This window comes from Podarcis gaigeae (genome assembly GCF_964106915.1).
Source record: "Podarcis gaigeae genome assembly, chromosome: 6".
NCBI classification, from domain to species: domain Eukaryota; kingdom Metazoa; phylum Chordata; class Lepidosauria; order Squamata; family Lacertidae; genus Podarcis; species Podarcis gaigeae.
Window position 1 is genome coordinate 45,055,467 of NC_139682.1, and position 25,560 is coordinate 45,081,026.

Below are 25,560 nucleotides of genomic sequence, written 5' to 3' on the forward strand. Positions count from 1 at the left end.
TCAACATGGACTGCTGTCAGCATGCCTCCCACCAAATTTAGGATTACATTTCTTTTATAAAATTGCCCCTTTAAAAAAAGACAAAGAAGGTGCTAGTGCCAGGTCACATCATCCTCTTATCCACAAATCTCTGCATCCCTGGAGGCCAGAGAGAGAGCCACCTCCGCTCCAAAGGAAGTTAAAATGCCAGCAGCAGCCACAACCTGCCACCCTAAGGAACAACAATCCTCTGTTGTTCTTCCAACACACAAACCTGCCGATTCCACTCCCAGGTTCCCACGCCCCCTGGATGTGGTAATAGTTCACTTGCGCCATTAACTACTTTGCTTCTCTCTGCTGAACAGCCAAAATAAGTTTGGAAAGGCAAATGGTTGCTTAAACCCAGAACTCTTCAAGCCCAAGATGGCTGGCCCGATTCCAAACAGCGTGGCGTCCCGGGGACATCTCCTAAGGGATGGATCCGTTTCTTACAACACACACACAACACAACAAAAACCGAGAACTTGAAGAGCCTGTTTGATTGCGGAGGGCAGGAGGTTTTCCAAGGGGATTCTTTGAAGCCCCGGATGGTGGGCTTTCGAAAGCAAAGCAACTTACTCTGCTTTAAAACTAGCACAATAAAAGGAAGTGATAAGGAGTGGTGAGGAGGAGTTTGAAGCCATACAGAAAGGGTAACAACCCGAGACTTTAGGCGTCCTGCAGAGATCATAAATCCTGCCCCAGGAAGCCTAGATTTCATAGGTGGTCCCCCTCGTCAAAAAGGAAGCATCGGGTAAAGAATTCCTTTAAACTGTGCAGGAGGCATTCTAGGGCAGGAAAGGGAGAGAGGGAGGCTGAGCTTCAACAGTTACGGCTAATCCACCCTCGTTTCTGATATTAAACATGTCTTAAAGTGAAATGGTAGTTGGGGGGGGGGAGCACCCACAAAATCTCCAAGAGTTAGATGCAATGCTGAACTTTCCTCTCTCTCCACTGCCCCCACCCCACGGTTTAACCTCACTTGAACTATGAGTTAGCCAAGCAGCAGTATTAAGCCGGCCGGTCACACCGCTTTAATACTGGCCGCATTTTTAAAATTCTACTTTCCCCAGTATTTCCAAAGTGAGCAATCCACCGACTAAGATAGGCAGATACAGCAAAAGCATGCAATTAAAAGAGAGAGAGAGAGACGGGTGCCACCTTGCACCGAAGTCACACACATTTCATGGGCAGGAGAAGCGTGGAAACCCAACAATAGCAAACCAGTTGCTCAGGAATGCAAGCCAGGAAACTATATAGGCTATACAGCACAACGCCTTTTTTTATAAAAGAGAGAGAAGCAACTCCACCAAGCAGAAAGCGTAATCAAACCTACCAGCCGTTTTTTGACACTTGCAATGTTGCCGCTCTGATTATCATCCCGATTCTCTTTAAATGGAAAGGAATAGCTTGGGATCTGCCCCTTTAAACAAGAGCGGAAGGGGGTGTTTCTAGTTAGCTCAATGCACTACCTGCTATTTGCACACACACACAATTTCCAGATCTGCATGTCTATTGGAAGAAATATATTGCAAGAAAAGAAAGAAAAATTATTAAGTGGAGGAAAGTAGTGTCGCGCGATTTGAAAACGAAAGAGCCCCGCGTGCGAGAAAGAGGAGGGGGGCAGGGCAACCTGAAACACCAGCCGCCACAGCGGAGCGGAGCCTTGCAGAAGCGAGCAAGTTGGGAGAGACAACCCGGAGCCGAGCGCAACCTTCCAGGCAAAGCATTTCCAACCTTCACCTCCTCTCTTTCCGCACTGAGCCGGGGTGGGGGGGCAGGGGAGGCGGGAGAAATCCCATCCATCACACCGAGACCCGCGTCAAGCCGCCCACCCCCGAAAGAAAAGAGAACCAAGTGCCCTGGGATTTCGTATTAAAGGCAGGAGTGCTTCGCAGAATCGCACCCCGCCATCTCAAAAAGACAAGGCCACTTTGCCTCTCCCAACCCAGCAAGCTTTGCCAAGAATCCCCCCACTACTTACATATCCCTCCTCCACTCGCAATGCACGATGAGAATAAAAGGCAGGAGGGTGCATTATTCCGCATGCCTTACTTGCTTCCTATTGCAAATTCCGAGCACACACATTTTTCATATTTTTTTTGTAAATTAAAAATGACTTTGCAAAACGCAGTTATAAATTTTGCAAATGCTAATAAAATAAACGCAAACTTTTTCCCCCTTTAGAAATCAGAAACTTACAATTGCTCTTATTCGCGAATCTGTGTGTGTTTTTCCTTGTGTGTTGTGATGAAATTAAAATAAACCCCCCTTCTGGCTGCTGATGGTTGCAAATGCAGATCTGAAGCAGAAGGCAGAGAGACTCGCACGGGGGGGGGGGAGATAAAGAGAGAGAGCGCGAGAGCAGACAGGCCCCCTCTTATTTATATAAATAAAAAAAATTGTTCTAAGAGGAAGGAAGCTGGGTCAAAATCATTTGCAGAATTTTTTAAAAAAAATGAAAAAAGGAAGGGGAGGGGGAAAAAATACCCCTCTAAGTCTCACTGGAGAGAATCCAGAAGCTAAAAATAGCAAAATCACACTCCAAATTAAATAAGGGCAGGCTGGCTAAGGGGAGCTTAGCCCTTCCAATGGAAGAGGAGAGAGAGGAGAGAGAGAGAGAGAGAAGAGAGAGAGGGTAAAGGGGAGGGGGCGGAGCCACTCGGAGACTGCATCATCACCTGTGGGTGGAGGAAATGTAAAGAAAGCAGCAAGGGTGATTTAAAAGGACTGCTCCAGTTAGAAGCCAGTGCTGGAAAGAAAGGTGGCTGCAGGAGCCGCAAACTGTAAAGAACAAAAGGGGGGAAACAATGGCAGAATCACGACAGCCTCACTCGATGAGCTGAGCAAGAAATACGCAGGCATTCGCTTCCAAAACTTTTTAAAACAGGAGAAAGCTCCCAGCGTTAGGGCTTCTATTTATTTATTTAAAGAAGCAACAACAGCTACTCTCATGCAAATTGAGAAAGAGGGGATCCTAGTGAGGCTGAGTTAGGCTACTAATTCCCAGTGGAGGATGATTTGATGACGTGGGATGGGTATGATTTGGTCTTCTCCAAAGCTTAGGCCTCATCTGCACCAGGCATTTAAAGCAGTATCATACCACTTTAAACAGTCATCATGGCTTTCCTCAAAGAATCCTGGGAAATGTAGTTTGTTAAGGGTGCTGAGAAGCATTAGGAGACTTGTTCCCCTCGCAGAGCTGCAATTCTCAGAGTGGTTTAACAATCAATCCTTCTTCTCAGGGAACTGTAAATTTGCAGTTTTGGCCCAGGGCTGTTGAAGGTTGAAAGTGTGCTGTACATTTAATTATTAAGGTTACATTGGGGTGAAGGGGCATATGAACTTGAGTTCCTTATTCAGGTTCTGATACGGCTTTGTTGTGAATAAGGAATTTGGAAGTGGGAACCAGTAGCCAACTTCATCCTATATGGGGCTAACAAACATGGGACTTAAAAGTGCTTAGTTTTGGCTGGACCAAGTCCTTGATACGCAAATTTAAACAGACTTTTACTGGCTGGTTGAATTATTCCTAAATTATATCTGGGCACAAACATGACACCTAGAGCCAAAATTGTTTACTTGCACATAAGTTCCATTGAATTCAACTGGAGTGGCACATAAAGGTTAGTGTGAATAGGCTGGCCGTCTTCCAAGCTTTATAAATAAGTGAGCATACATAGAATTGGGCCCTTTACCCATGTTCTTGAAAGCAATTCCCACTTAATGGAATTAGACTTATTTCCTAGTAAGGGAACACATGCCGTAGTCAATCTTATTGAAATCAATGGGATTGCTTCTGAGTAAGCGTAATTAGGACTGGGTAATCATATTTACATCACAAGCCTATGCCTGTGTACTTAAAGTAAGCCTCATATGTTTTAATATGGTTTGCTGCCAGATACACTTAATACACTTAAGACTGCAACCTATGAAAATAGGTGAGAATTCCTTTAGGTGATTTTATGAGTGCACCTTCTTTTCTGCATTGTTTCCTTTTATATTTGTTCATTCTAGTGGTATTAGTAGAAATTGTTTCCATGGAAAAATAATATTGTGAAAGTATTTTATGCATTTTTAAAGTCTCTTAATGTGATTTTAGCAGCTGGAGGTTAAGAGAAGTCAATTCCATGTGACCAGTTATTTCTCCACAGAACAATAACCCGTGCTGTGCAGAATGATTGTAAACAAATCTGTGTTTTTTCACCTGTGTTACTATATTATACTATGTTGCTATACTTGCATAATAAATCTGCTAAGAAGGGATTGGATTTTTAGAGCTATGAATCTGATGGAGGAATGATTTAAACAGGGCAACTTGGATGTACCATGTACACTGGCCGAAAGTCTGATTATAAATTTATAGCCTTAAAAGTTGTACCTTACAGTTGTGGTTTTGCACTTTGTATAAAAGTGTATATGGAACAACAAGGTCAACTCTCTTTTAACATTAAAACTGATGTGTTCATTTCCCCTCCTTCAAAGAAATGTGTAAAACATCCCTTGCCGTACTTTGACAGGTCTTTCTTACAGCAATGATAATAATCATTTGTAAAAAATAAATAAATCATTTTAATGGTCAATATTCTTCCAAAATCTGACAGTTTAAGATTAGTCTACCTATCCAATTCCTTTAAAAAAATTCTTCCCCAAGTTGCTTAATTGAGGCCATGCAGATCTTTATTGTTGTTATTAGTGACTAAGTGATAATATTAGACTAGGAATATCCCTAATGATACAATTAATAACATTTTCTTTTCTTCTTTGTATTTGTTTAGAGAGTGAGAATGACCACAGTTTGTTTCTTGTGATGTCAGTCGTATCTTGCCATTCAATTAAATACTTCTGTACTCAAGATATTGGTGTGGATTGACATTATTTATTATTTATTCTACAAACTTTACATGCTGTTCTACTTGATTGTAAAAAAAAGCCTCTCTAAGTGGTTTGGAAAAATGTAAAAAAGAAACTAAGATTCTTGATTTAAAACAGTTAAAAACAAGTATTACATTCAAAAGATGACTAAAATCAACAGTAGCTAAAAACACATATAACTTCTACATGTCTGAATGGGCTTGCCTAAACAAAAATGTTTTAAACAAGTGCCAAAAGAATATAGTGGCGGGGACTTCCTGATGTCAGTAGGCAGTTGCTGTGTCATTGCATGTATACATCTATAACTCGGTCTCATAGTTATCCATATTCATTCCTTTTCACTAAGTGTTTTTTCTGATTCACCTGGTTTGTGCACAATACTTTGGTTGGTTTAGCCAAAGTGTAACTGCAGTTTGGTTTGACCGTCTCAACCCAGTCCAGCAGACTAACCATAGTTTGTCTTCTGGTAACAAACTATGATGTGAAGCCATGGTTTTTTTGTTGGTTTAATTTTTTTATTGTTTAATTTTTAAAAGAGTGTACCAACAATGATTTAAAATACAGTTAAGCCAGTCAGCTAAACCTCCCCCATAATATCCCACTTTATTAAATTCATAGTTGAAGAGCTCAAAGTATTCACAACACAGTGTAATAATTTGCATTTTCTTATCCTTTGTTACACCAGTGATTTGGAAAAGTCAATTTTTCAACAAAATAGTCATGCTTTTGTCTACTCTTTTGTACTCTGATTAAGTTAGTTTATCCATACAGGATATATCCCAAACTTTGGTCAACCACTTCTCCATGGATGGATGCCAAGTTTTATTCCTGTAATAAGCAGTAGTTATATGTGCTGCCCTCAGTAAGTAAAGGACCATCTGTCTATCATCTGCTGGTACTGCATCTTTAATATAGCAAACAAAAGGATCAATGGGTTCATTGGTAAAACATGTCCTCTGATTACTTCAAATTCTTTAGTACTATTTGTCCAAAATTTCCTTATTTTAGGATGATTCATGAAAATATGTGAAGACATTGGGCATCTTGCATCCTCGGCATAGACAGCTTGCCATATTATATATCTGGTTGAGATGCCTCTCTGTTAAATACCATCAAAACAACCTTATAAAAACTTTTCTTGAGACTTACGCTGATGGTATTCTATGGCACACCCATCGGAAGAATACTTTCAAAAGTTGCAGAATATAAAATAAATTCAGTTCTGAGGTGCAATTATGAGGCTGAGTGAGATGACAAGCTCAGCAATGGGATTTGGAGACAGCTTTTAGGGTGGCTGGGGTCCTGCACATCTCTTCCTTCCAGCTCCCCATTCTGCAAAAGTTCTGTAGCCAACCAGCTTGCTGCCAGCTCACCTGTCTCATCCATGGAACACTAAGCCTACACACCCTTTCCTCACTGGCTTAGTAGGAGAAGAGGGAATCAGAGCAGTAGTTGGGAAGACAGAGGTGAGACAATGAGGCAGTGGTGATTTTCTCTTTCTCTGCTTGGTTATTATCTTTACTCACTTGTCAGGGTCAGAGGATCCCAGTTCAGCAGCAGAAAATTCTCCTGTATGAAACCTTTTAGAGCAGCTTCCAGTCTATATAGACAATCCCAAACTAGATGGACCAATGGCCTGACTCAGTATAAGGCAGCTTCCTATGCTCTTAGAAGCCCCAATAGACTTATTTCTGAAACCGAAGGTGGGTCTTGTTGATATTTGCTCAATTCTGCCTTTGCTTAAAATATGGACCAAATTCCACACATTTTATCTTGGTTATAAGCAGAGCTCCTGAACTCTGAACAATCAGCAAAAGAACTGCATGAGCACCAAAAGTACACAGATAAAGTTCCGGAGTAAAGGAGAAGTATATGTGTATGCTTTAACATTTTCTTAGTAAAATGCACACTTTTGCATAGAGAAGCTTGGGAGTCAAATTTGAGGTAGGGTTGGGCGGACTAGGAGGTGGTCTCCCTACTTTCCCCCTGTAGGTATGCAGGAAAAAATGCATGCATGCATGCACGCACACATACTGGTGCAGATGTTAACAGGCATGGCAGATAATGAATGTTGCTGCTGTTCATTGCTAAGAACACTGTAGCACCTTGTTATATGGGGCAAGCCCCCCTGTGTTAGGTAAAATGAACCATGATTCAGACTAGCAGATGCTATGCCAGAGGGCTCAGGAGATGAAGATGGAAGACATCAAGTGGGAATGAGGGATGAGAAGGTAGCAAGGAGAAGGCATAGACCAGAAGGCATGCAGATTCTTGCCAAGTGCTTCTGTTGGCACCGGAGAAGGATATTGGCCTTGGAGATATAAACAAACAGCATTTCACTATGGAGTCGCTAGGAAGTCAAAGAACACAAGAGGTGAAGCCCTGCATCTCTTTTGCAAAATAAGCAAATGCTACTTTCACCTTTGTTAGGCAAATTGTAAGGTGTAGGTCCACCGTCCATGAGAGATGGGAAGCCTTGACCAAAGTGGTTCCTTCACTCCTTGCTTTGGAAATTTACTGTGCTATGAATTTGGCATATTACAAAACAGAGTTAGTTTATGCCCCTTGACTATTCTGAATGTTACTGTTTCTGGTCTACTGCTATGGGAATTGAGGGTTGCCTCCTTTGTTCCTGGCAGGTCTGCTGTGCCTTTAACAACTGGAGGATGGACAGCTATTCAGCATATGAAGGTTTTCCTGTACGAAGCTGCTCAAGGTACAGAGCTAGTATCAGGAAAAGAGGGAGCAACCTTAATTATCTTGAATTTTTCTGGTGCAAGAATTTGATGAGTCGTGTGGAGATGCACTGTCTTTCACATCATGAAGGCCTATGATTAGAATTTAGGGCAGGCCCCACAAATGGTTACACATAAGGAGCAGCTCATACATTTCTTGAGCGTTACTTCTTGCCCATAACAAAGTATTCACACAATCACTTCCACTTGGGCATGACTGAATCTGGGTTGATGTTTGGATTGCAAGTATGTGGCTGGCCATATCAGTTACCATTAAACAAGGCAGACAATGAAAAGTGCATGGAAAGCAGTTAGATATCCAAATTAAATACCAACTCTTTAGGAAACCTGACTTTCATCAATGTTACCAGGTTCTCTGCAAGAGCCACACTATGTTGGGTGGGGAATTGCCTCACTGAATTCGCTGGTTTACAGATCTGCCTTACAGGTTTCATCAAAACAAAGCTGTCTTCATACCCCTAGAGCATGGGTCACTAACATGGCACCCATGTGCACAATGGTGCTCTTGATGGCTTCCCTTCAGACCCACAAAACCTCTGAGCCCCCCCACCCCATTGTTCCCTTAATTGTGAGGTGGGGAGGGTGGTACCCCCTGCCCCACAAATAGTAGTTTCCAATTCCCTCTTTGAGCTCTATGTGGTTTTAAAGGTTAGATTCATTCAGATTCCTTGAGAAAGCGAACTTTGCCTGCCTGCCTGCCTGCCTGCCTGCCTGCCTCTCTCTCTCTCTCTCTCTGTGTGTGTGTGTGTGTGTATGAGAGTGAGAGAGAGAGCACAAGCACAAGGGAAGGGGGAAGAGCACTGACCAGGCAGTGCTCATGGAACTTACTCAAATACACATCATATTTTTCTGTGTATAAGACTAGGTTTCCCCCCTAAAAAACAATGTCAAAAATTAGGGGGGGTGTCTTATGTGCCCCTTGACCTAAAAAGCCTGGCAACTAGTGCCTTAGGAAATACTACCACAAGTTCATCAAGGCTAGTGATCTTTCTCTCATATTCGGTTGAGTATCAACAAGGCCACTGAGTTCCTATGACACCAGCACGCAATGCTCTAACCTCAGCGTGGGACAAAAATAAGGGAAGGGAGCTGGGCTTTCTTTCCCTTGCTGGGAGAATTTGCAGAGGAAATGTCTCTTAGAAAAACCTTGAGCCACACCTTAAAAAAATCTTCCTGTTTGTCTCTTCTCTCCCCAGTCCCTCATGCACAAACATGCTAGGTAAATCCCTGGTCCCAGGTGCTGATCCTGCTGAGGTCTGCTGCTGGCACAGATGCTTGTTTACTCAGGAGCCATGCTCTGCTTCTGAACACCTGTGCACTCCCTGATAGGAATTTCCCCTGGGAAAGAGGAGACCAATGTTTCTAAAGGTGTTGCTGGGAAGCGCACCGCTTAGCTCAGATTGAACAGGTGTTGCCGTCCTTTTCTTCCATGTCTTGACATGCATGTGGATGCAACTGATCACAGATATTCTAATACTAGCATGGCAAGATTTTGAAGAAGGGAAGTGTTAAGAAGGTACATAGGGCTTTCTGCTTCTAGCCCGTTACAAGAACTCTGGTCAGGCACTCTAGATCAACCATTTAATGTGGGGGAAATTTATTTATTGTTTGTTGCATTTACATCCCACCATTCCTCCAAAGAATTCAAGGTGGCACACATGGTTTTCTCCCTCCCCATTTTGGTTAGGCTGAGAGGCTGTCACCCAAAGTCACCCAATGAGCTTCATGGTGGAATGGGGATTTGAAGTCTGGTTTCCCAGGTCCTAGTCCAGCACTCTGACCACTACCTGGCCAAAAGGTTTGTAGCTCAATATCTGTTTAATAATATTCAACAAGGTTCTGTCTTTTCCTTTCCTAAAGTGAGCTGTTTCTGGTGTTTAATGTTTTTTCTGGGTTGTAAAATAGTTGTTCTCTATTTGGCTTAGAGTAGGGGTTGTCAACTGTGTTAGGGCCTGTGGGCCCATGTGGAATTCTGGGGAAGAGTCCTGGGTAAAACGGTATTTTAAAAAAGCACCACAAAGAATCAAGACAAAAAGGAAAACAGTCTCAAAGTTTTCTAGTACATGACTCATTTAGCTCTATGTAGAGATTCTCCTATAGACATGGAGAAAATAAAATTTTGCCTTCCCACTTTTTCAAAAGTGGTTCTTAAGTTCAGGTTTTAAGAACAAGGTGTCTCTAAATTTAAAGAACTTGTGAGCTTTTGAAGCTCCTGAAGAAGGAATGTTCCACTCTGAAATTCATAGAACTAAAATAAAAAGCTTGTACTGGTGCCTGATCTTTGTCTTAAATAGTCATGGGCATCTGTCAAACGCCACCCCTTCCCAAGAAAGATTAAAGGGCTCCAATTGCCACTAGCTTGATGGCCAACCCCCCACATAATCCCCCCATGCATACATAAAGCCCATACCACACATGTAAAGGTAAAGGTAAAGGGACCCCTGACCAGTCGTGGCCGACTCTGGGGTTGCGGCACTCATCTCACTTTATTGGCCGAGGGAGCCGGTGTACAGCTTCCAGGTCATGTGGCCAGCATGACTAAGCCACTTCTGGCGAACCAGAGCAGCACATGAAAACGCCGTTTACCTTCCCGCCAGAGTGGTACCTATTTATCTCCTTGCACTTTGACGTGCTTTTGAACTGCTAGATTGGCAGGAGCAGGGACTGACCCACGGGAGCTCACCCCGTCGCGGGGATTTGAACTACCAACCTTCTGATCAGCAAGCCCTAGGCTCTGTGGTTTAACCCACAGTGCCACCCACGTCCAATACCACACATGTACATGCACACAAATGCATACAAACAACAGACATGCACAGTCATTCATTCCTTGGCCCCCAGCAATTAGTCTTGGAAAACAATTGTTGTAAAAGCAAAACTTGGCTTGGTATGAGGCCTTATTGTCCAGCCCACCCCGCGCCTCATTGCCTTGCCACACTATTCGGTAGAAATGGCTCGCTTGGTGTTGGTGCGGTTCTAGCAATAGTTTCCTAGCAAAAGTGTCCCTATTACTTACCAGTAGGAGGAGTGGGGAGAGGCTGGGTGGTAGCGAGGTCAGGGCTGCACAGTGGACACACTGGTGGAGCCAATCTGGAACTCCCGCCTGAGTCTCCGCAGAGCCCTGACCTAGAGTGTCCAAGTGAAAAAGGGGACAGGCCTCCTGCACTTTTGAACATCTAATTCTCTTCTGCATTCCACTGTTGATAAACCTTGGTTATACCCTGACTCCTGGCACTTTCAATGCATTCCTTGTCAAAATATGCAAAGCATGAAAACACTGTAACCAAAATAATGTGATTTCAGCACAAACTCCTAGGTCATATTATTCTGAAAGCACTGTTCCGACCTCTTGGTAAAAAGAGCTTTACTGTACCGTATTTGGTTTTGGTACCTGGTCTGCCTAGCTGCAGTTCTGCTTCCCTGCAACATCCCTTGCCTGGCACCATGCTCTGCTGAAAGCTTGACACCCTGGTGGCCCATCATCACTGTGTTGTTGGAAGGAGCGGTCTCAACTAGAAAGCCGTCTTGCCAAGCACATCTTGTTTGCTCGGTCTCCCAGTCACATACACAGGGAGAGGAAACATTTTCAGGAACACACGTGAGCGAGCACGACAAGAAATCAGTGTGTGCTTGTGACTTACGGTATTAGTGGACTGATAAGTTTCATTAAGATGATTCAGAGGGGCCACCCAAAAAAGACTGGAAAGAGGCCCACAGATAAGGAAAAAGGTGTTACTGATTAACTAGGGTAAGGATTCTCAATGAGAGATATGAAGAGTCATTAAATAGGGCTCACGTTGCAGGAGCCCATCTGGCAAGCTCTTCAATCAAAGTCTTAATTGCAATGGGTATTCCTGCCACAGAACAACAGTAGCAAATGCATGGAAGGCAGGTCAGTGATCACAACTATTGTTGGAGATCTTCCCCCAAAAGTTGTTTTGTTAACAGAACTTAGTTCTCAGGACACCACTCTGCCTGCCCCCCCCCAACCCCAGTCTCTTATAACTTGTAAGTGAGGGATGCTGCAAAGCAGTGTTGCTGAGAAATTGTAATATCAGTGTTGTGTGTGGCTTTTGTCGCCATCTCATCACTTTGTGTGAATTGTGCAGTATACGTAGAGACAGGGAAGCAAGGATGACTGTGGCTGCCTACAGACTGTCACTATTTTGTGAGAGGTATGCAGACGCTTATTAGAAATTAAGGTTTGTGCAATTAAAGTGGATCAAAGTGTTCTGGGGCAACAAATCCACTTTCAAAAAAACGACTCTTTATGGTTAGGGAAACAACAGGGAAATGCACTAAAAAGTGTGGGATAATTATCGTTATCACTGATTGGAAGACATCCAACCTCCCATCAAACAACACAGAATGAATGCTCGTTGTTGTGTAACCTCCCAACAAACAAATCAGAACAGATGCTCAAGCAAAGACTGGACATCCTATAACTTTTGTGCAAGTAAATCAGGAGGCAGGCACAAGAGATCGGCTTCTCAGGAGGTGCCCTGTGAATAGGTGCTGTGAGGATATGCAGGGCTGGCATCCTCAGGCAGTTGTTGATGCTTTGTTCTAGCTACCCCACCCCCCACCCTGCTCATCTATTTCCCCCTGCTTGGTTTTATGTAGCAGTGGGTGTCTCCATAGGGAAATTGGCAGAAAATTACCTGCTGCTATTGTGGAGGTGGTCCTGCTGCTCACCATCAGTTAAGCCCACTAGGGTAAAAACTGGAGACACTGCTGAAAGTTGATAGCCAGTATGGCAAAAGAGGGGTATGTTTTTCTTCCTTCTTCCCAGCTGGGCGGAGGTGTTACCCAGGAGTCTTGTGACAAAGAGAATAATAGACTGGCAGCTTTGTAACTGCAAAGTCAGACAGAGAGAGGCTGAGTTTTAGACTTTGGATGAAAACAGACTTTGGGGGATTTGAAGAAGCTGTGAGCTTTCAACAACCATTGGAATTAACTGTGCATTTCCATTTATGTTTAACTTCTGTGTTTGTAGCTAAATGCAAACATTACAAAATGCCATACATCTCCGGGGACCTGATTCAAAAGGAAATGGAAGCTGGAGACGCATTGCACCCTGGAGTTCTCACTGCTGGGAAAACTGGGATGCATATGAGAATACAATTGGAAATATTCTGTTGGAGAGAAAGCAGCTTGGGGATAATTTGGAATGAAAAAGCTGCTGCAAGGGAATAGTTTAAGCACCACTTCCAAAATGCTGCTTCTCTCCAATTTCCTCTATTCTGAAGCTGTTTTTAAAAATGGGGATGAGACGTGTGTATTTGCATGTAACTTGTAGGTAGCCCTTCATTCTCAATAGTGCAGGAGTTTTAAAAAACACTAAGGATTTAAGGCCATTTTATTAAGATGTCATAAGGGTGTAAATATGACCATAGGCAATTAGGCATGCTGGTAACACCATTTGCTTGCATCCTAGACGCTGCAGAATAAGCATGCCTGAAATACGCCACCAATGGCATGATCTGGAAATGATACTTGGAAGGACTTTTCTTTTCAAAACCAGCATTTCTAATAACCATTTGCTTTACAGCCAAATAAGGGGGTGGGGGGAGGTGCTGGCCAGTGGTCATAAAGACAGACTTGTTCTATGAAATGTGTGATTTGCCACAAAAAGAAACTGTGTAGATCCCTAACCAGCAGCTAATATTCCACCATACTTTATTCTTGTTTTAACTATGGACATTTTTTTAAAGCTTAACAAGATAAAGGACAGCAGATCAATGCAAAATAGATGATTTTGTCCATCCAATAAAATGAAGCAAGAATAAGAATAAAGTAGAAAGATGGTTAACTGTAATTAATTCCTGAGTCATTATTGTGTTTACCAAAGCGATGAATATATGTTTTTATGCGGAAGAAAATTCAGAAAGATTACCAGCCTAAAATAAATAATAGCTAAAATAAAACAGCTAAAAGTTGTTAAAACAACGAAACCAAGCCGTTTTTGTGAAAATTAAATGTTTTTGCATGCATGTGGGAGTTAGCAGCTGAGGTGCCCAAGGGACACAGTAGTGGCTGGTCCATTACAGTACAGTGGTACCTCTGGTTACGTACTTAATTCGTTCCAGAGGTTCGTTCTTAACCTGAAACTGTTCTTAACCTGAAGCACCACTTTAGCTAATGGGGCCTCCCCTTCCGCCACGTCACCGGAGCACGATTTCTGTTCTTATCCTGAAGCAAAGTTCTTAACCCGAGATAATATTTCTGGGTTAGCGGAGTCTGTAACCTGAAGTGTATGTAACTTGAAGCGTATGTAACCTGAGGTACCACTGTACTGCAATTGGGACACTTCCCCATCAACCACAGTCTGCCCTCAGCAGCCAGCCCCCACTTGCCTGTCTTTGTACTTACATCCAGTCCGAAGGCTCACACTGCCTGTCAGCTTCCTTCTCCTTAATATTGTATTTGTAGGATTCAGCAGGGAGGAGGATGGGGACAAAACTAGAATTACTTGGCCCTGTCTGTCATTGGCTCTGGCTCTGGTTACTGTAGGCCTCCCTGCCTTCTGCCCCACCAATCTCAAGAGGACCAGCCAACACTATAGCAGAGACCTTCACAGAGCCCATTGCTGCGGCCCATATGTTAAGAGCCCCTTTGCCAGTGATCTGGAGTGAGAGGCACAAACCTATACATCTTGAAATTCAGGGTGTTGGCACTAGCCTGTAAGCCCCTATATAGCTCAGAGGCAGGGTGCTTTAGAGACTCCCTTACATACTTCTGCAGGATATTTTCTCCTAAAAATTCCAAAGTGGCAAGAATCTGGCTCCACAGTAACTTGGAGCAGGGCTTTTAGCATGGCTGCCTGTGTTCTGCGTAACAAACAGCATTCCTTATTTTCTGTGCTGTTTTAAGTTGTTGTTTTTATATTCACTTTGAGACATATATGTGGAAGGTGATATAATAATAACAGTAATAATAACTTTTTTCTCAGAAGAAAGTCTCTTGGTTTTCATTTTTCAATGGCACTTACTCCCAAGTAAGTGTATATCGGATTGCAGATTGAGGTATATAATCATGATCAGGCTCTACTGCTGTTCATACAAGGGAGCAGAGGAACACTGTGTGTGTGTGTGTGTGTGTGTGTGTGTGTGTGTGTGTGGTGAGGAGCTCACATAAAGTCCTTGATACATAGTAAGGGAGAGGTTCCTAGAATGCAGAGCTGTGCATTCTAGAGGACACCTATCAGGAGTGCTGCAGCAACATATTTCCTGCCTTGGTAGAGGCTTGCCGCTTGACCTTTGGGCTCTGTTCCTCTTCCACAGCCTGATTCTGTGAGGTCAGGCTGAGCCCCCATCTTCCTCTCTCCCATTAGGACTGCTCTCTCAAAGCAGTCCCGAGTTTTAGCAGCAGTGGTAATCCTGGGGCACACCAAAAGCATAGCATCCAAAGAATTTGGGAATGGTCGCTGCTGCTGCTCATTTTCCACACACTAATCTTAAGCATCGTCTGTGACAATTCTCCAGCAGCTGTTCAAGGCCTGCTGTTCTTTTCGAGGATTTGGACGACGTCAGTGGCACGAGTTCACTGTGGTAAAGGGAAATAACTCGGGGAGATATAGCAGGAACCTTGTCCTTGCTCCAAGGCAACCTTCTCGGTTGCCAACATTCCTTGACAACTTTCCCTTTTACTCAGCTCCGGTTTGAAAAAGTACCCAGTTGAGGAAGGGACTTCCCTTTCATGACTCACATGTCGGTCATACGCAGCGGTGACTCAGCAGTGTTTGACACCAGGCCATATGTTCTCACGGGATCTGAAGCAGGAGGGGAGGAGAAGGCGAAATCAAGGGCAAACAGCACAGGAGAGGGCAGAGGGAAGAGACAGAAGGGAAGGAGAGAAAAAACTGCCAGGGATTCATGGCAAGAGGACTGGGTACTGTTTAAACACAAAGCCACCTTGTAACGGGTCAAATTATTTGTCTATCAACTGATACAAGGGGAAAAACTGCTCCTTTTCCCTTATGGGGTACCCAAGAGCCCATATAGAGTCCTCTTTTAGGTTCTCTATTGGTAGGAGAAAATAACAGAGGCAAATCAGAGAATATTGAGAAGCAAGGCAGCTGTAAGCCTGATCTTTATTAAAGCTGTTGCAACAGGGTGCTCCCCCCACATGCAGGAGAGAGGAGGGACCCAGAACAAAGGTGTGGCCGCCCTTATATAGACTTTTGGAATTGCCCACCCTCAAACTCCAGACCACCCCCAGAAACATCATACATACATCACAGAAAGGGTGTAGCCCAGGACCACCTCCCCCAATACATCATTCATACATCACAGGGGGTGGTCTAAAACAGAATCCTGAGTGTGTCGTTTATCTCCTGTCTGTCAGGTTACCTGGTTCTATTATCTGGGTTTTGGCCACTCTTTTGTTATTACAGTGGTACCTCTGGTTGCGAGCGGGATCCGTTCCAGAGCCCCGTTCGCAACATGAGCAGAACGCAACCTGCGTGTGCGCATCTGCATGTGCGCGGGTCATGATTCGCCACTTCTGCGCATGCACGCAACGTCATTTTGACCGTCTGCGCAAGCGGTGAAACCCGGAAGTAACCCTTTCCAGTATTTCCGGGTCGCCGCTGGACGCCACCTGAAAAGATTTAACCTGAAGCAAACGTAACAAGAGGTATGACTGTATAACTACTTAATTCCTGAATCCAGGTCACAGGCTCACCCTATTCACACCTTAAATGTGCCCTTAAGGCAGGATTTGTGAGCACAAAGACAATGGGGAGGTTTTTTCAGTTCTTCCCTCCTTGCAGAGAAATATTTGGTCAGTTTGGGAGAGTCAAAATGGTTTCAGGACTGTATTCCTGTACTGTTTCGGACATGTGGTTTATGTATTTATTTACGTGTTTGCCTTGTACATTCAATTTATATATTTGAGACCTTAAATTCTTATAAGACAGCCCAGCATTGCTTGTTATACCTGGCATTGGCTCTCTGGCGCAGAGGGCCTTATTACTGGAGATGGCAGGTGTTAAGTTGTGGGTGAACATATCAGACGACATAGCGATTCTTCAAACAGCTCTTGTTTATTCACAGGCCAGGACAGAACTGAACTGAAGGGTTCAGCCAGACTGCTTATATGGAGCTCCAGTACAACGTTACTGTAACAACTTTCTAAAACTATCCAATCACTGAACGTCACTTTCGATCCCTTATTTGCATAACTATCTACAGTATCCCCCTGCTGGTCCAGGGTGGGAACTTCAGTACATAACAGCAGGGATTAAACCTGGGACCATATACATATAATATGCTCTCAGTCTCTGAAAGTTTTTGCTGTTGCTGGCCTCCCTTTGTCCTTCTGCCACAAGTGTCTGGCGCTCTCCCCTGTGGCTAGAGAGTAGCGATGGGGAACCTTTTCCAGGGCAAGGACTGCAATCCTTTTGGACAATTAACCAGGAGTGATATGCCAGTGGCTCCAGAGGCAAAAGTGGACATGGCCAGAGAAAAATGTGGCCAGAGCAATGAATGAGAAATTTAATTCTGTGCAGTATTCAGGCAAACAAGAAGCACTATCAGGGTTCACGTATACATTCCAGACAGGCAAAAACATTTGGGGAAGGCACAAGAAGTGTTGGCGAGGTGATGCTGGCCAGGGCTTTTTTAGCACTGGATGTGGCTCAGGAGATTATGTGGCCTGGGAAGAGTCGTAGGGGCCAGAAGCCTTGAGGTACTCCATTCCTGCTCTAGATATTTCGGTGTGCTGAATACAAGACTTTCATTTCAATCTAGACCCAATTTACTGAGGGTGCCTCCCTCACGACTCCCCTGGCCATTGTATCCATTAAGCCTCAGCCAGATGCTTTTCCAATTCCAGAGGGGAAATAGTTGATGGTTGCTTAGCAACACCAGACACTCTCCTCAACATGGCTCCGGGTAGAGGCCTAGTACTCATTGCTCTGTCCAACAATAGAGATCTCTGCGTTAGCATGTCCTAACTGTGAATTGCTGTCGCTTGTGTGAAGCTGTTCAAAAGGTACTCTGCTCCAGTATTGTCTGATTTTGACTTTTAGGAATAAGTTCTTGAGAAATTAGTCCAACCCCGGCAATGCAGGAATCCTGCCCACAGCTGTCCCTGGGTGGGTTTGAACCACCAGCCTTCTGGTTAATAGCCAGACACACTGACCCATTGTGCCACAGAAGGTGTAGGTAAGAACCCATTTACTATACCACCCACTTTTGAATCTAGCTCCACCCACCTGCCAGTATTTTAAAACCAGTTGCCAAACTGCACCAGACTTTGGGGGTAAGATGGTGTTGGTGATACTATCTGTGCTAGCCAATTGGCACTACCTCAGCTAGTGTGTTCCCATTCAAATTGCACCACTTCATAAAGCTGCTGAACCGGTTTCCTCAGAGCTCTCTTTGGAATAGGAAAAAAAAAAGATACCTTTGGACTGGTCTCAATGAGAGAGGTAGCAAAACATGCCATCTGCTCTACAAATGTGACATCTGTCTTTAATCCTACCTAAGCTGGAACAGGACAAAGGCTGTCAGGAGGAACAAAAGGCTCTCATAAAGGGGCTACAATAATGAGGCTTTAAAAAAATTAACCGCTATCAGAAAACACAGGAAAAAGTTGGAGTTGTGGTGCCCAATAAATGTTTTGCAGTGGGCTGTGAAACCAAGGAGAAAGTAGCTACAGGCAGTGACCAATGGACAGCAGGGGTTTTATCTCAGGTACAGTTGCAGTCAACTTGGGGTGCTGCCACTCACCTGACCTCTGGATGGTTGCATCGCTGCGATGGAGAGTTTGCCGCAGTGCGAATGCATTGGCAGGATCACCGGATTGGTTCTTCCACTGTGTTTGCATCATGCTGACCTAGCCACCATGTTATAACTGACTGGAGGTCAGGTGAACGGCAGTACCCCCATCATACTGTTTGCTACCACCCAGGTTTCATTATCATCCCTTGGCTAGCAAGCCACAATTCACAAGTGCATTTTAAAAGTGATGTCAAATTTTATGTTTTTAAAGAACCATATGTACCCATATGTGCTCTTCTGCCATTGTCCACACCAATCTGTTTAGGACATTTAGAAAGCATTAATAATTCAAGGTTAGCTTATAGCTTCTCAGGTTTCGTCATCCCACAGACCGGTCTCCAACAACTCTCCACAGTTCTCTGTCTTGAGCAAGTCATTGCAAGTCAGCATACGTCTCCACCCTTTTCCTTTATCTTAATATTATACCTTCCCAGTTCTTTTGCATATTGGGTGCTTTCTGTGGTTGTGTACAACTGGGGTATAAAGCAAATGTCATCTTGTGGCAGCTTGTAAGAACATACGTAAGAACATACATTTTGTTCATTTAATACAACAGCACTGGGGCGGAATTAAACTTGTCAGTGTTTGATTATAGAATTTGACTTCCGGGACACCACAGCCCATGAATTGATTAATGCTTATCCAACAACAAAATATCTCTTTCCCCACTTACCACTGGATGCTCGATAGTACCAGCCTGCAACTTGGTGCTCATCCAAACCTTATGGGACTACAACACCCATCTCCACTGACTATTGGTCATGCAGGCTGTGACTGATTGGAGCTGGAGTCCAACAGCATCTGGAGAGCACATGGTTGCGGAACTCTGTACTCTGCTAATACATTCATGGCCCAGTGTCATCACCTCCCCTACTGTGTACCAGAGATCCTATTTCTTCATGCTATTCTTCCACCCTCCAATAGCCAAAGCAAATTAGTGGCTAGAGAGAGCCTAGCAGAGAAGCAGTAGCTGAGGTCCCTCAGAAATGCTTCTCCCACCAGGACATTTATTATGTGTACTGGCTACATTTCTATGCCATGCTTTCTAGGCGGTTCACAGAATATTTGTTTGTTTTCTATACTGCCCTTCAGCCAAGGATCACAAGGTGGTTTACAATACAAAAACACAAAAATACATAGCATAGTAACAAACAAAAATAAAAGCAATAACTCTCTATCAGACTAGAGAGTCTCACAATAAAATATAACGAAAAATCTAAAAAAAATTAAATCAAAATATTCCTGGAATAAAACTAAAGCAAAACCAACAATTGAGGACAATGGCAGCGTAAGGACTGGAAAAACATGAACACATTTTTAACAATAAAGGACATCTGGGATTTGAGCTTGCTATGCAGGGGTCAGATGTGTGCCAGAGAACTTTTGTAAGATGCGTTTGTGAGACTGGATGTGTGTTTATAGTGCTTTTTCTGGGAGCGCTCAAGAGTATGCAGTACTGGCACCTTTTTTCTAGAAGAAAAGCACTGTGTGTTTACATGGTGTGTTTGTGTGTATTAATGAGATATAGGGAGAGAGAGAGAAAAGAAAAGAAAAGAAAAGAAAGAGGGTTTCCAGGCCAAATGGGGACTTAATATTGTAAACTGGTTGTTGACATCCCTCAAATGGGTCTTGGCCACAGCACTGGTCCCCCCCCCCTTTAACTCAATGGATTTCCCACACAAAAATGAGGGGGGAAATATGACCTGTTATTTTGTTGCCAGCATTAGGTACCTGCTTTTTAGAGTCAGACCACTGCTCCATCTAGCTCAGTATTGTCTACACTGACTGGCAGAGACTCTCCAGGGTTTCAGGCAACGAGTCTTTCCTAACCCTACCTGGGGATGCTGGAGATTGAACCGGGGGCTTTCTGTATGCAAGGCAGATGCTCTACCACTGAGCTACAGTCCTGCCCCACACATAGTATGGGCACTGCAAGCGTGAGAAGCACCAGCTCCACAATAAACACCCATCTAGAAGCATCCCGGTGAAATAATACAGAGAAAGGGTTTATTTAATAAGTAAACTCAGACGCAACATTTCATGGATTTCCACTGGTTGAGCTATATTCTCAATTAGTAAGTGAAGGTAGCTCCATTTCAGTCAATGGATAAGACCTTTGGCCACCACAAAATCAATGCTGCTGCCTTCAAAGTAATGGGATAGGTTCCAGCAGGTATAAATGACTGCAGTGGCATTTATTGTTCCCATGCAGGCTTTCTGCACCGATATCTGAGGAGCTCAGAGGAAACCATTTCCATGGGCTTTCTTACCATCGTGTGCACAGAGACACAAAGGGACAAAATATATTTTCTTTCTGAGCTGGTAGAGATCCCTCTATACATGGGCGTATTGTACCTTTAGCACATTTATACTTCTGGGCTCTTTACCAGAAAACTCAAAAGGGTGCCACTAAAGTTGTTTTGTCTGACACACATGAAACAAGAAGATGGCACCCCTCACTGGAGGCATGACTCAACAGGCTCAAGACAAAGCGCTGTTTTCTTTTTCCTTGGCTTCTAACTTGGATATGATAAGAACATATTGCTGAATAACTTCATTTCCCCGAGTGGTGAGAAGAACAGAATTTAAGATTCAGAAAGGACTGTGTGGATCATCTACTCCAGGCACCCCCAAACTCGGCCCTCCAGCTGTTTTGGGACTACAACTCCCATCATCCCTAGCTAACAGGACCAGTGGTCAGGGATGATGGGAATTGTAGTCCCAAATCAGCTGGAGGGCCGAGTTTGGGGATGCCTGATTCTACTTTAACCCCTTGTTTTGTACAGGAGCTACAATGCAGGATGTAAATACGGCAGATTGCCATCCAGTCTCTGCTTAAATGCCTATTGTGCATGTTGAAGGCAGAAAGAAGGAGGAGGGGACAAGGGTAGGAGGCGCAAGAGCCAGTAACAGGCAGAGTTAATTACGGTGCCATCTACACGATACTTTTCAAATACAGTATCATCCCACTTGGCATGGCATCCCACAAAGCACCCTGGGAGCTGTAGTTTAAGGGTGCTGAGAGTTGTTGGGAGACACCCATCCCCCCCACAAAGTTGGAGTTCCCAGAGTGGCTTGGGCAGCCAACCCCTCTTCCCAGGGAACTCTGGGAACTATAACTACATGGGGTGGCCATGACCTCCCGGCAACCGAGTCTCTGCTGCTTATTGGGAGGGAGAGTGGGACATTAAGCAGTGGAGAGGTCAGCACTGTGCAAATGCATCAGCAGGAGCACCTGTGGGTGGGACTGCACAGTGTCAACCACCCTGCCACCTCACCCCTCCCACTCTCCCTCCCCGTACGCAGCAGCCATCCTCTGTCACACCCACCCCATTGTCTGCTGCTATTATCAATCGCATGTAGCATACTTCCAGAGTAAAAGTATAGTAAAGCACTGGTAGAGAGTGAATGGATAACCTGAGGTTGAACATTCTAGGGCCTTTTAAATGTGTTTGTGGGAGGGGGGGTTATTATTTTGTTTCTGTTCTTCTTTTATTATGTATTTTGTGTTCTGATTTTGTATATTGATGTTGTAAACCACCCTGTGATCTTTGGATGAAGGCTGGTGTAATGGTTCTAGGGGTTGCTCATGCGTAAGTTGCCGCCACTCCTGGCTAGGTTACCTGGTTGAACCCTTTCTGTCTGGACAGCCTTTCACTTCGTGGCTGTCTCAGTCGCTGGCAGAATCCGTCAGTGGGCATTTCTTGAACTTCTTCCAGCAAAGAAGTTCTTTGACGCCAAGTCTCCTCCTACTCTCCCTGCGTGGAAGTCTTCTGCGCAGGGAGGGTGTGGGCAGCGGAGTACCCGTGCTCTCCCTGCTGGTCTCCGGTGAAGAGTCCTGGAGCCTCCTCTCCGATTCCCCCATCTGCCCCCCTTCTCCACTGGGGTTACGCTGATTTCCTTCCCCAGCAGATGGGCTGCCTCTCTCCCTACTGGGACCCTCTCCGGCATCCCTCTGGAGCCTTCCCTCCGCCTCTAGCTCTGATGGCAGTTCCCTGACAGCTGGTGTACAAATTTAATCAATAATACTAAATATTGGCCCCTGATTGAGTCAAACAATTGGTATACCTAGACCAGTGTTGTCTACTCTGGCAGTGAATGGCACCCATGGTCTCATGCAGAGGTTGCACCCAGTCCTGCTATCTGAGATCTGCTTTTAATTGGAAACCTTCTTCATGCAAAGCTGGGGCTCCACCATTAAGCTATGACCCCATCCCAGATTCTTACAAATTCCGCTGAAACAGCTGATGGAGCACCAGTGTGACATACTATCCTTTTGTTTTCATGGTTGACGCCAGCCAACAAAGATCTTAAAGCCAAATCTGGCCACAGAAATGCTTCCCATTTGCAACTTGAAAGACAGGCATTGGGCGGCGAGAATGATGGATTTGACAATGGGATTTTAGGGCAGTCTGCTTTGCAGATGGGTGCCTTGGCCCACTGCCGTCCATCCCATCCTTGAAGCTGCTGCTCTGTAAAACTGGTGGCTGATCTGAGTTCTAGGTACAAACAAGTCCGAGGTCTGTGGCAGGCTTAGGTGATTTTGTGGCAGAATAACCATTACCTTGGGAGGGACGCGGGTGGTGCTGTGGGTTAAATCACAGAGCCTGGGACTTGCCAATCAGAAGGTCGGCGGTTCAAATCCCCGCGACGGGGTGAGCTCCCGTTGCTCGGTCCCTGCTCCTGCCAACCTAGCAGTTCAAAAGCACATCCAAGTGCAAGTAGATAAATAGGTACCGCTCCAGCAGGAAGGTAAACGGCGTTTCCGTGAGCTGCTCTGGTTCGCCAGAAGCGGCTTGGTCATGCTGGCCACATCACCCGGAAGCTGTACGCCGGCTCCCTTGGCCAATAAAGCGAGGTGAGCGCTGCAACTCCAGAGTCGGTCACGACTGGACCTAATGGTCAGGGGTCCCTTTACCTTTACCCATTACCTTACTAGTGAGATTTTTGGGATAGAGAAATTTTCAGGACCGCAATCCCATTCATGGATTCAGTGGGATAGCTCAGTTGGGAGAACATGAGACTCTTAACCTCAGAGTTGTGAGTTCATCCTCTGCCGACTTAGCTATCCCTAGGAATAGTACTAGAGCACCACAATATCTTACAACTAGGTAGTAAGCCTGGGGTCTCTAACATGGTGCCCATGGTGCAAAAGATTCCTGCATTGCAGGGGGTTGGACAAGATGACCCTTGTGCTCCCTTGCAACTCTACAGTTATATGATTCTATTTCAAGCAACAGACTTGCAAGGTGTCCTTGGGTAAGTCCATTTCTTCCTCCTTTCCCCCCACAATTTGGGATGACCATCAAAAGTAATTGCATGCAAGCACCTTGACTCACTCACTACAGACTGTCTTGTATCCATCACAGCGAGAGGCTGTGACTTTGCTTTAAAGGGAACTTGAAAATGCTACTTTATGTTCAGTGGTACCTTGGTTCTCAAACTTAATCTGTTCTGGAAGTCCATTCCAAAACCAAGAGGCGCTTTCCTATAGAAAGTAATGCAAAATGGATTAATCTCTTCCAGGCTTTTAAAAACAAACCCCCAAACAGCACTTTAACATGAATTTTTCTATCGAACGAGACCATTGATCCATAACATGAAAGCAATAAAGAATGTAGTGCAGTCACACAATCAGTCAATCTGTAGCTGAACAGTCACAAAAACAAAACAAAAAAGAGCTGCAAAAACAAAAACGCAAACTAAATAGCAAAAACAGATGGACCTCAGTGTAACACTCAAAACAGAAGTGTGGCACTCAAAGTGGAAGCGTAACACTCAAAACGGAGCACATTCGGCTTCCGAAAAAGGTTTGCAAACTGGAACACTTACTTCCAGGTTTGCAGTGTTTGGGTTTTGGGTTTGAGTACCAAGGTGTATGAGAACCAAAGTACCACAGTACAAGCAATGCCTCCCTCCCAAGATTGTGGGGATTTGCTGCCATCTTGTGTGCAGCTGGAGCATAGTGTCTAGTAGATAATTGTATTCAGGTAGGTAGCTGTGTTGGTCTGATGCAGTCGAAATATATATAAAAATAAAAACTTGTCCAGATAATTGTATGGGAGGCTGCTGTGTAATCATCACCTTGAGACTATGCTGCATCTGCCTTGAATGACTGTGGGTAGAATATTTTGTTTCTTTGTGAAGTGGGAACCAGAGTTTCTGTTATGGAGAGGGGAATAAGAGAGCATTGCAAATACATTTTAAAATGTTTGACTGCTTTCAGTGTTGCAAATTTGAAACAAGAAAACTGTTCTGGCAAATATTTTGCAGTGCCTTGTATTCTAGGAGGTGCACAAATGTTTTCCTGCTAAATAAAACATGGAATAATGTACACGTATAACCATACTGACCAGTTCAATTTCTGATATACATTTGCAATGATGCAGATAATTCTATCTAATAACATCAAGCAGAAGAAGAATGTAGGCTGTCAAATGGGTTGAACAGTCAAACATATTTATTCAGCTTTTATTAAATCAATTTCTTTAAATTCAGATTATGATCCTTAATAATTGTCTTTTTTCTGGTGTTTGAGTTCATGTATACACATCTGAAGCTTTTTTCCTGCTGCTATTAAAAGCTATAAAGGTTTAAGCCAGTGTTTCCCAAACTTGGGTTGATGGCTGTTTTTGGACTACAACTCCCATCATCCCTAGCTAGCAGGACCAGTGGTCAGGGTTGATGGGAATTGCAGTCTAAAACCAGCTGTCAACCCAAGCTTAGGAAACACTGGTCTAAGCAATTACAAGCTATAAAGGTCTGAGAGTGCCCTTGTACAATCTGTTTTCATCCTTATAAAATGAAATGTGCTCACTGCACTCCCTTCCTTGTGTCGCCAATTTAGTGGGAGTTTAAAATTGTGCTTCAGTTCACCAGGAACTGATGAATTACTGGTCTAGCACTAGCTTTTTAACGTGTGTATATATATATATATATATAATATTGTTGCTGAACCCAGAGGAACAACAGAAGGAAGCTTGTTGTGTGTGAGACAGAAATGTCATGTTACGGCTGAATTAGGGGAACACGATTCAGAATAAACTAGCAGGAATTAAGCTTTCTGAGGGCAAGCACAATACGCTGAAAAAATAAGTGATATAAATATTCAGCAGTGTTCTCCA

The 25,560-nt window shown here is 44.1% G+C and overlaps 1 protein-coding gene and 1 long non-coding RNA gene across 4 annotated transcripts in view; one reads left to right on the plus strand and one right to left on the minus strand.

Annotated features, from left to right (window-relative positions):
* The window catches only part of HMGA1 (high mobility group AT-hook 1), a 31,063-nt gene extending 28,379 nt beyond the window's left edge, over nt 1-2,684 (minus strand). Inside the window, exons 1-2 of one of the 3 annotated variants that reach the window (XM_083745139.1) lie at nt 2,221-2,638; nt 1,355-1,441 (exon numbers count right to left, since the gene is read on the minus strand). The gene's annotated coding sequence lies outside the window, so the exon portion shown is untranslated. Of the gene's footprint in view, nt 1-1,354; nt 1,442-1,651; nt 1,793-2,220 lie in introns of those variants that run through there. The other 2 variants (XM_083745143.1, XM_083745138.1) reach the window with 2 other exon arrangements.
* A 6,650-nt stretch (nt 2,685-9,334) lies between these two features.
* LOC310847392 overlaps nt 9,335-25,560 on the plus strand; it is a 50,674-nt gene continuing 34,448 nt past the window's right edge. Inside the window, exon 1 of the long non-coding RNA XR_014565793.1 lies at nt 9,335-9,451. This is a non-coding gene — a long non-coding RNA (uncharacterized lncRNA). The remainder of the gene's footprint in view (nt 9,452-25,560) is intronic.